This window comes from Chrysochloris asiatica, unplaced genomic scaffold (assembly GCF_000296735.1).
Source record: "Chrysochloris asiatica unplaced genomic scaffold, ChrAsi1.0 scaffold00088, whole genome shotgun sequence".
NCBI lineage: Eukaryota > Metazoa > Chordata > Mammalia > Afrosoricida > Chrysochloridae > Chrysochloris > Chrysochloris asiatica.
In genome coordinates this window covers 7,003,990-7,013,657 of record NW_006408606.1, presented here as the reverse complement: position 1 = coordinate 7,013,657, position 9,668 = coordinate 7,003,990, and positions in this window count along the sequence as shown.

Sequence of the window (9,668 nt, the reverse complement as noted above, 5' to 3'; positions counted from 1 at the left end):
CCTCATCTTTCTCCCGCGGAGCGGCTAGTAGTTTCGAACTGCTGACCTTAAGGTTACAACATGATACCTTAATATTTGAGGTTTATTCTCTTCACCGAAATGGGGCTCTCTGAAGTTCTTAGAAATTCCTTTCTTGTCATGATCCCAGATCTCTATCTTCTTCCCTTTGACGGTTATCTTAAGAGCACTAAGGTTTCTGTGCCTCTTTATATAACACCCACACATTCACAGGGGTCTTTATTTAGTTCTGTACTTCCTATCACCTGTTAATACTAATGACTTACAAACCCCAATCCTTGCCCTTTGTTCTTTTCCTTTGCTATCCTTCCTTTGTTGTTTTAACAAATAGCTATTCTATCTTAATTAAATGGCTCTGAATTTTCCTTTACTGCCTTACCATTCCAAGTGGCTTATATTTTGTTCTCTGTGGGATAGTACTGCTCAAATGTTGTTGATGCCAAAATAAACATCTTTAAAATGAGACTTATTAACTGTATAAGAACTCATTCTTACCACCATAGTTGTTTATTGGGTTACTTTGCAAAAGGTGTTGAATAACTTTGGGGGAGAGGTGGCAAAAATTAAACAAGCTTTTCAACTCATAGGTAAGTCAACCTCAAATGTTTTGTAGACAACTTTGTAAGTGATGGGAACTATAGGTACTGAGGGAGATGCAACTCTGTGGTAGCCCCATATGTGTTCTAAGATACGTTTTCCCACCTAAGGGGAAGAAGATAAAAAAGAGTTGTGTATGTGTCAGAACACATTTGTTTAAGCCCCGGTTGGACCTAGTTCATTTGTTGAATTACTGATCATGTCAGGCTCTCTGAACTTTAACTTTCTGTCAAAGATGTTTATGTATTAACTTTTTTCTTTCTTTTAAAATATAATTCATTCTTGATAGTGTTGATGAGAATATACATAGCAGAACATACACTAATTCAACAATGTCAACATGTAAAATTCAGTGATGTTGATTATATTCTTCACATTGTATAGTCATTTTTGCTCTCCTTTTCTGAGATAAACTTACTGTTCCCTAAGTTTCTTACCTAATGTTTTGAATTGCTGTTGTCCATTTGGTCCCATATAGATTCAGTGTTGTCATTGCTGTTATGTGCCATTGAGTTGATTCTAACCCATAACAATCCTGTACAGGGTTTCTGAGGAGCGACTGTTGAATTTGAACTGCCAACCTGTGGTTCATACCGACTTTGCAGTCCAGTGCATTAACCCACAGCACCACACCAGGTTGCAAAAGTCAGAACTTGTATAGGGTGAAAACTTGCTGGAGAAGGAAAAATCAAATATTTTCCCTTAAAATGAGAAATGGAGAAATGATAGGATTGTATCCTGTCAAAGGTGTAAAACTAGCAAGTCCTGGAAATATAAGGTTGTCCTGTTGAGTTCTGGTTTTCATAGTGTCTTAAGCTCAGTTCTCTATAGAAACAAAACCAATGTTACTTAAATACTTATAAATATATATGGGACTCTCTTATCTCTCTCTTTGGTGCTGTGAGTTGATGTGCGGGATGGCAAAGTTGGTTTGAACCGCAAGGTCAGTGGTTCAAGCTCACCAGCCGCTCCTTGGAAACCCTGTACAGGGTAGCTATGGGTCGGAACCGACTCGACGGCACTCAACAACAACAACAACAGTCTTGTGGCAGGTTGATTACATTGGACCACCTCCATCATGGAAAGGGCAGCATTTTCTTCTTACAGGAATAAACAATTACTCTGCATATGGATTTGCCTTCTCTGCATGAAATACTCCTGCCAAAATTACTATCTGTGGTCTTAAAGAATGTCTTACCCCCTGTCATAGTATCCCACACAGCATTGCCTTGGATTAGGGGACCCACTTTATAGCAAGTGAAGTGTGGCAATGAGTCCATGCTGTGGAATTCACTGGTCTTACCATCATCCTAAAGTAGCTGGCTTGATTGAATGATGGAATGGTTTTCTAAAGGCACAATTATGGCACTAGCTAGGTGGCACTACCTTGCAGGGTTGGGGCAATGTTCTCCAAGAGGCTGTGCATGCTCTGAACCAGCATCCAGTATATGATGATGCTTCTCCAATTTCCAGAATCCATGGGTCCAGGACCAAGGGGTGGAAATGGGAGTGGCACCACTCACTATTACTCTTAGTAATCCACTTGAAAAATTTTTGCTTCCTGTCCCTGCAATTCTATGCTCTTCAGGTCTGGACATTTTAGTATTCCTGATAATTTTACACTCCTTATGCCTCTGGATCAACAGGCAAAGAAGGGAGTTTATTGTGTTGAGTAGTATGATTGATCCCAATTACTAAGGAGAAATTGGCTTGACCTTACATAATGGAGATAAAGAAGAATATATGTGACATCCTGGAGATTCCTTTGGGCGTCTTTTAGGACTACCATGTCCTTTGATTAAAGTCAATGATAAACTATAGCAATTCAACTCCAAAATGAAGACTAATAACCTAGACCCTTCAGAAATGAAGGTTTGGGTTTTACCACCAGACTGAAATGCTTGCTGAAGGCAAAGAAAATATGGAATGGGTAATTGAAGAAGGTAGTTCTAAATACCAGCTATGACTATGTGACCAGTTGCAGAACCAAGGGCTGTAATTGTTATGAAGATATATATATATATATATACACACACACATCTATATCTATATATATTTGTTGTTGTTAGTTGTTTTGGTTTGTATGTGTACATCAAATATATCACATATTCATGCTTTGTTCATTTGTGAACAGCAGATACTTTTGATTAGTTAAGCTAAACTAATGTTTGGTTTTAAGAATACTTCAGGAGATGTTTTTGGTTTAGGGCTTAAAGACCAATCTATTGCAGGGCAATAGATTCAGGGGTTCATCTAGCCTCAATGTCTTCCGAAGTTCTGGAGTCCATGAGAATTTGAAATTCTGCATTTTCCCTCTTTGTTCAGTTTCTTTATCAGAAAAATTTGCATCAAAAGTAAACACCATGTGTAAATATCCTCTATCAAACCTATATCTATTTGTGGGTATACACCTGTTCATCTTGAGTACCTATCCATGCATCTACCCATGTTGTTGTTGTTATGAAGTGCCATGAGTCAGTTCTGACTCATAGCAACCCTGTATAGAATGGCTGGTGAGCTTGAACCGTCGACTTTGCAGTTCAAACCAATCTTGCACCCAGTGCATTAATCCACAGTATCATGCCAGAACTCCATAGATTGCCATTACTGCAGAACTGTGCATAACAGTATTTACCTCTGTTGCCTTTAACCCTTGAACTCTTCCCCATGAATTTCCCTGCCTCCATTATTTTTTTTCCAACCTCTTTCTTATTGTATATTGTGTTTCTCTTCATCCACACTAACAAGTGTCTACCCTCTAGCCAGTGAATTATTCCACCTTTTTTACCTATTCTGACCATCAAAGAATGTTTCATTTAGCTTAAAAACCTTCTGTTGATTGTTTACAATAGTGATAGTACCTATTAACTTTGTGGTTAATGTGGAATGAAATACATGAAAATACCATGAAGTGCTAAGCAATTTAAGCAGAATGTAATTGTATTACAGTGATCACGTTAGGGATCTGTGGTTACTACAATCAAAATGAGAACATTTGTATCATGGTTGCAGTTAAATGTTTATTTTCTTATTTATTTTGTTTATTGCCTCTCTCTCTAGATTGTAAATTCCATGAAGTCAGGGACCTTGGCTATTATGTTGAGTAAGTCTACTGCAAAAGACCTCTTTAAAGTGTTGAAGAGCAAATATTCTGCTCTGAGGATTAAGGAATGCCTGACCCAAGCCAGAGTATTTTTAATCACCTCATGTGTATAAGAATACTGAATAATGAATAAGGGAGACCAAAAAAGAGTTGATGTATCTGCACTATGGTGCTAGTGAAAAATATTGAATATACACTGGACTTCCAAAAGAACTAACAAATCTGTCTTGGAAGAAGTACAACCAGAGTGCTCCTTTGAAGTTAGGATGGTGAGGTTTTGCCTCATGGACTTTGGACACGTTATCAGGATGGCTAGTCCCTGGAGAAGGACATCATGCTTCATAAAGTAGAGGGTCAATGAAAAAGAAGAAGACCCTCATGTTAATGGATTGACGCAATGGTTGTAACAATGGGCTCAAACATAACAACAGTTGTCAAAATAATGAAGACCAGGTAATATTTTGTTCTGCTGTACATAGGGTCTCTATGAGTTGATATTAACTTAATGGCACCTAACAACAACAATAACATATAAGAGAAAACACCTTATCTACTCATCAGAACTAATCTTCTGATGCCATTGTAGCAATATAATATAGTTTTGGATGATCATAAGATATACCTGAACCAACAAAAAAAAATAAATTATACTCACTTTTTTTTAACAATGTAGAGAAGTATGTAGTTCTCTTTAGAATTAGAAATATTTTTCTCAGATGTCCAAAATAAAGTTGAAATGTGTTATTTCTGATAAGATTAGATAAATGAAGTATTGTTTTATTCAGTAACTCAATGACTTTTTCTGGATATATCCAAACCAACCTAGTTGATAACATTGTTCCTGTTAAGTGTCATCAAGTTGGTTCTGACTTACAGCAACGCTGTATAGGGTTTCTGAAGAGCAGCTGGTGAGTTTGAATTGCTAACCTTGTAGCTCACACTGACCTTGGGTCTAGTGCTTATACTACAGTGCCACACCAGGATTCCAATTCTGAACATTAGGGAGCTAACATTTTCTATTTACTAGAACAATCTTAAAGCCTGCATATGTACATGTTGAATAATGTAGAATCAGCCATTTTACTATGTTAAGCTTGTCAGCTCTTTGATTAGTCCATATCAGTGAAGTTCTTCTATTTTTGACAAGTGGTTATTTTCTTGTTATTGGAGTTATGCATTAATAGTTAGATATTAAAGATATTAAATATACCTTAATGATGCTTGATGTTCACCATCCAGGAACTCATGCAACTCTGTGCATAATGAAACAAAATGCTAACCTTTCTTGCACCATCTTTATGATCAGTTGTGGATCAGACTGTTGTGATCCATAGGATTTTCAGAAGTAGATCGTCAAGTCTTTCTTCCTACTCAATCTTAGTCTGAAAGCTATACTGACGTGTATTCAGTATCATAGTAACACTCACACCTCCAATAACAGCAATACTGTGCATGAGGAACATAGGCCAGGAATTAAACCTCTCTCTCCCATATGGACCAGTGAATAACATCAAGATAAATGGAGGAAAGATTGAAGTTGTCAAAGACTTCATTTTTCTCGATCAATCATCAACACTCATGGAAGCAGCAGTCAATAAATCAAATGATGTATTGAATTAGGCACATATGCTGCACATGACCTCTTTAAAGTGTTGAAGAGCAAAGATGTCAGTGTGAAAACTAAGGTGTGCCTGATTCAAGCCACAGTATTTTCAGTAAACTCTTATGCATGCAAAAGTTGGACAGTGAATAAGGAAGACTAGAAGAATTGATGCATTTGAATTATAGTGTTGGACGATAATATTAAAAGTACCATGGACTGCCAAAAGAACAAACTAATCTGTGTTGGAAGAGGTACAGCAAGAATGCTTCTTGAAAGCCAGGATGGTCAGACTTCATTTCTCTTACTTCAGACATATTATCAGGAGGGACCAGTCCCTGGAGAAGGACATCATGTTTGGTAAAGTGGAAGGTCAGAGAAAAAGAGGAAGACCTCCAAAGAGATAGATTGGCACAGTGGCAGCAGCAATAGGCTCAAGCATAGCACTGATTGTGAGGTTGGTGTGGGACTGGGCAGTGTTTTGTTCTGTTGTGCATAAGGTCGCTATGAGTCGGTACCATCTCGAAGGCACCTAACAACAATAACTCCCATATGGAAAGCAAAAATTCTACTATTGAACCACCCATTCATGATATTTATTTTGGCACTGTAAGATAGGCACTGAACTGCTCACTCAAATGTCAGTGGTTCAAACACATCAGCCGTTTCTTGGAAATCCTATACAGAGTCACTATGAGTGGGAGCTGACTTGAAGGCATTTAACAATAACAATAACAATGGCAACAGCTCATTTACATAGTCATAGAGAAAAGTGGAATTTTATGTTGGTTTCTTTCTTACGATTTTGGTCACTTTAGATTCATAAGTGGCAGATTTTAAGTCCTAAAAGTAGATTTTAAATTTCATCTGATTTCAAAAAGTATTTATTGAGCACTCACTACAAACCAGGGGGCACTGGAATCAGATGACATACAATCTCTCTTCTTTTAGTGAGCGAAGGATTTTGAGACTCAAATGTGCAGAAAATCCTGTCTGTATCTCTAATGTTTGCAAGTTAGTGATGTTTGGGCAAGAAAGTAATAGTTGTTAAAATTAGTTATAGTGTTGTTGTTGTTGTTGTTAAATGCCGTCGAGTCGATTCTGACTCATAGTGAACCTCTAGAGGATTTTCAAGTAGCAACTGGTGAGCTTGAACCACCAACCTTGCAGTTCAAACCGATTGTGCAGTCTAGTGCATTAATTAACCCAGAGCGCCACACTAGGACTATAGTGAGCAGAGGATAATTATAATTTCTAAAATTAACCCTAAAATGGATGAATTCAGGCTATAAGTTAGGCCGCCTTAATTCTTAAACATATTAAAGAAGTAACATAGAAACTTTAGAAAATATTTCAATTCTTTTTGTTGGTTGTTTTATTTTTTTAGATTATTTTACATTATTAGTAGCATTGTTGTTGTTGTTAGGTATTGTCGAGTTGATTTTGATTCATAGCAATACTATGTAGGGTTTTGATGAGCAGCTGGTGGGTTTGAACTGCTGACCTTATGGTTTGCCGTCCGGTGATCACCCTACAGCGCCTGACTTTTAAAAAAGGAATAAATAGCACAAATAAATTCTCATAAATTAAACAAAAAAAATTTTTTTTAAGGAATCCAGGTATAGTTACATGAAAACTGAATTCAGATGAGAGTAATTGTAGAAACAAGAATTTTTTATCAAAGCAATTCCTATTAAACATTTACTTTGTAGCTAGTCAAATTAATATTAACTTTCCCTTGTTTTAAATCTTAAAAGTAGATAATTCTAAGTGAACTTTTTTGAAGGTCTTGAAAATTGTTGTTGTTAGATGCCCTTGAGTTGTTTCAGACTCATAGAGACCCCATACACAATAGAATGAAACACTCCTTTCATGAGTTATGTTTTTGATGTCCTAAGTAAATCGAATCCACTAAATAAACCAAGAACAAAACAAAGCCATTCAGCATGGAACAAACTGTGTTTGATTACATGATAATTTTCTAAATTGATAAAAAGTTTTGTTATGCCAGATATTAAACAATATCTACTACTCACTAGGAGTCCTGGTGTGGCACTGTAGGTTAATGTGCTGGACTGAAAAGTTGGTTTGAATCACGAGGTTGCTGGTTCAAGCTCACCAGCTTCTCCTCAGAAACCCTATACAGGGTTGCAATGGGTCAGAACCGACTCGATGGCACTTAACAACAGCAACAACACTACTCAATACAAGATATAGGATAAGCACTGGACTATAGGTCAGTTTGAACCACAAAGCTGGTGGTTCAAACTCATCAGCTGCTCCTTGGAAACCCTATACAGGGTCATTATAATTCAGAATGGGCTTGATGGCACTTAACAACAACAACAGCTACTCACTATCAGATAGGGACTCACACATGTATTTTCCTGGAGAGCTGCCAATATTGATTGCTGTCATCACTGATGGAAGAAAGCATAACTAAAGATTTGCTTGTGGTTTTGCTCATCATTAGCAATTTACATAGTTCATAACTAGATATAATGCACTTGTTTATAGTTCATCTTCCTTTCTTTTCTTTGATTACCTTAACCTGTTTTTTGATCTCCTCAGTGGTGTACTGATCTGTTTGGGCTGGTATTTTAGACTTTCAGGAGTCCTGATGTGGTGCTGTAGGATAATCATTAGACTTCTAACCACAGGTTAGAAGTGGTGACTTTTGAATTCAAACCCATCAGCCACTCCTCAGAAACCCTATACAGGGTTGCTATAAGTGGAAACAGACTCAACAGCCCTTAACAACAACAGTTTTTATCATAGGCATCCCTGGGTGACACAAATAGTTAAGTGCTTAACTACTAGTGGAAATGTTGACAGTTCAAACCCACTCAGTAGCACCGTGGAAGAAAGATCTATCCATTCTGCTTTTGAAAGGTTGCAGCCTTGAAAATCCTATAGAACACAGTTCTACTTTGTACACATGGAGTCACTATGAGTTGGAAATCGACTTGCCAGAAACAAACTATAATAACAGTTTTTATCATGCCTGTTTGGAATCCTTGAATTAAGCACACACACATCCTCAACCTCCCCAACCACCTAAACTAAACCAAACAAAAGCCTACCTTTAGCCTATATCATAATTCTCAGTTATCTCCAGTTGAATTTATAATATACTTTATATATATACACACACACACACACACACACACACACACACACACAGTCCTGAGGTAGGTAGAATGGAAAAGATGAGCTCAGTGAAAAGGTCAAGTCAACTGACAGTTACAGGCACAACCTTTATAAGGGTTGTCTGGATAGAAGAGCATTTTGTGTATAAATTCAGGGAAAAGACCCACACAAATGAAAGTGGCCTCTTTTAAACAATGAGAATCGTGGTGACTTTTGAATGGAAAAGCATAAAATAACTTGAAAAAATGATTGCAAAAGTGTATATAACAACATTTTCAGAATGACATTTTAAAGACATCTGAATGAAAATGAGAGAAAAAAAAATGAACAAAGGAGGGAAAAATTAAATGAACACGGGCTGATGAAGGAATTCATTTATGCACAGTATTTAAAGGATGATAAATTAGTTAGTGAAACATTCCTATTTACATTTAAAATTCTGTGTGACACATTAAGGAATTGCTGCTAGGCACAAAAGCGAAAGGATGGTATATCTTTCAGACTCTGAGGGGTCCTGCCTGAGAGCCCATTAGCTCTGTGCCAAGTTCCCTTGTGGGAGGCAGTAGGAAAATCTACTTGGAATCTCTCTCTCTCTCTCTCTCTCTCTTTTTTTTTTTTTTTTCACTTTGAGAAGTTGGCCCTGTAGACAAGGAATTCCAGCTTCGAGCCACTCTGGAGATACATAAGGAGGCATTGCAATACTCTTGTATATCTACGTCTACTCAATGGACACTTCTTGAGTCCAACTAAAATTTCTTATGTTTCTAAAGGTAGATCTGCATGGGGTTAAATAGGTCTAAATTTAATGAAAGGGGCAAGTTTTCTTCTTCAGCAAAACAATGCTATCAATATGAGGAAGAAAATATTTTCTATACCTTAAATTCTGTTTTTCTGTTGTGCCTTTTTTTTAACCTCAAGAAGTTCAAAGTCTTTTCCAGAATATCATAGCCCATCATTTGAAACCATTGTACTTTTATAATGTGTAGAAATCTGGGATAAGCAATAAAGTGGGAAAGCAGGGGATTTCAGATTGGGCAAATATATGTTCAAGGCCAATTTCTACCAGTTACAAGGGGCAATATCTACTTCTAATACTGTACTTAGATCTGGGCAACCAGACTTTCTCCTGGCACACTGCTCTCCCTACCTTAGCAAACTCTATTCTGCCTCTTCTCTGACCACATCTTTCCCATGGAGCTG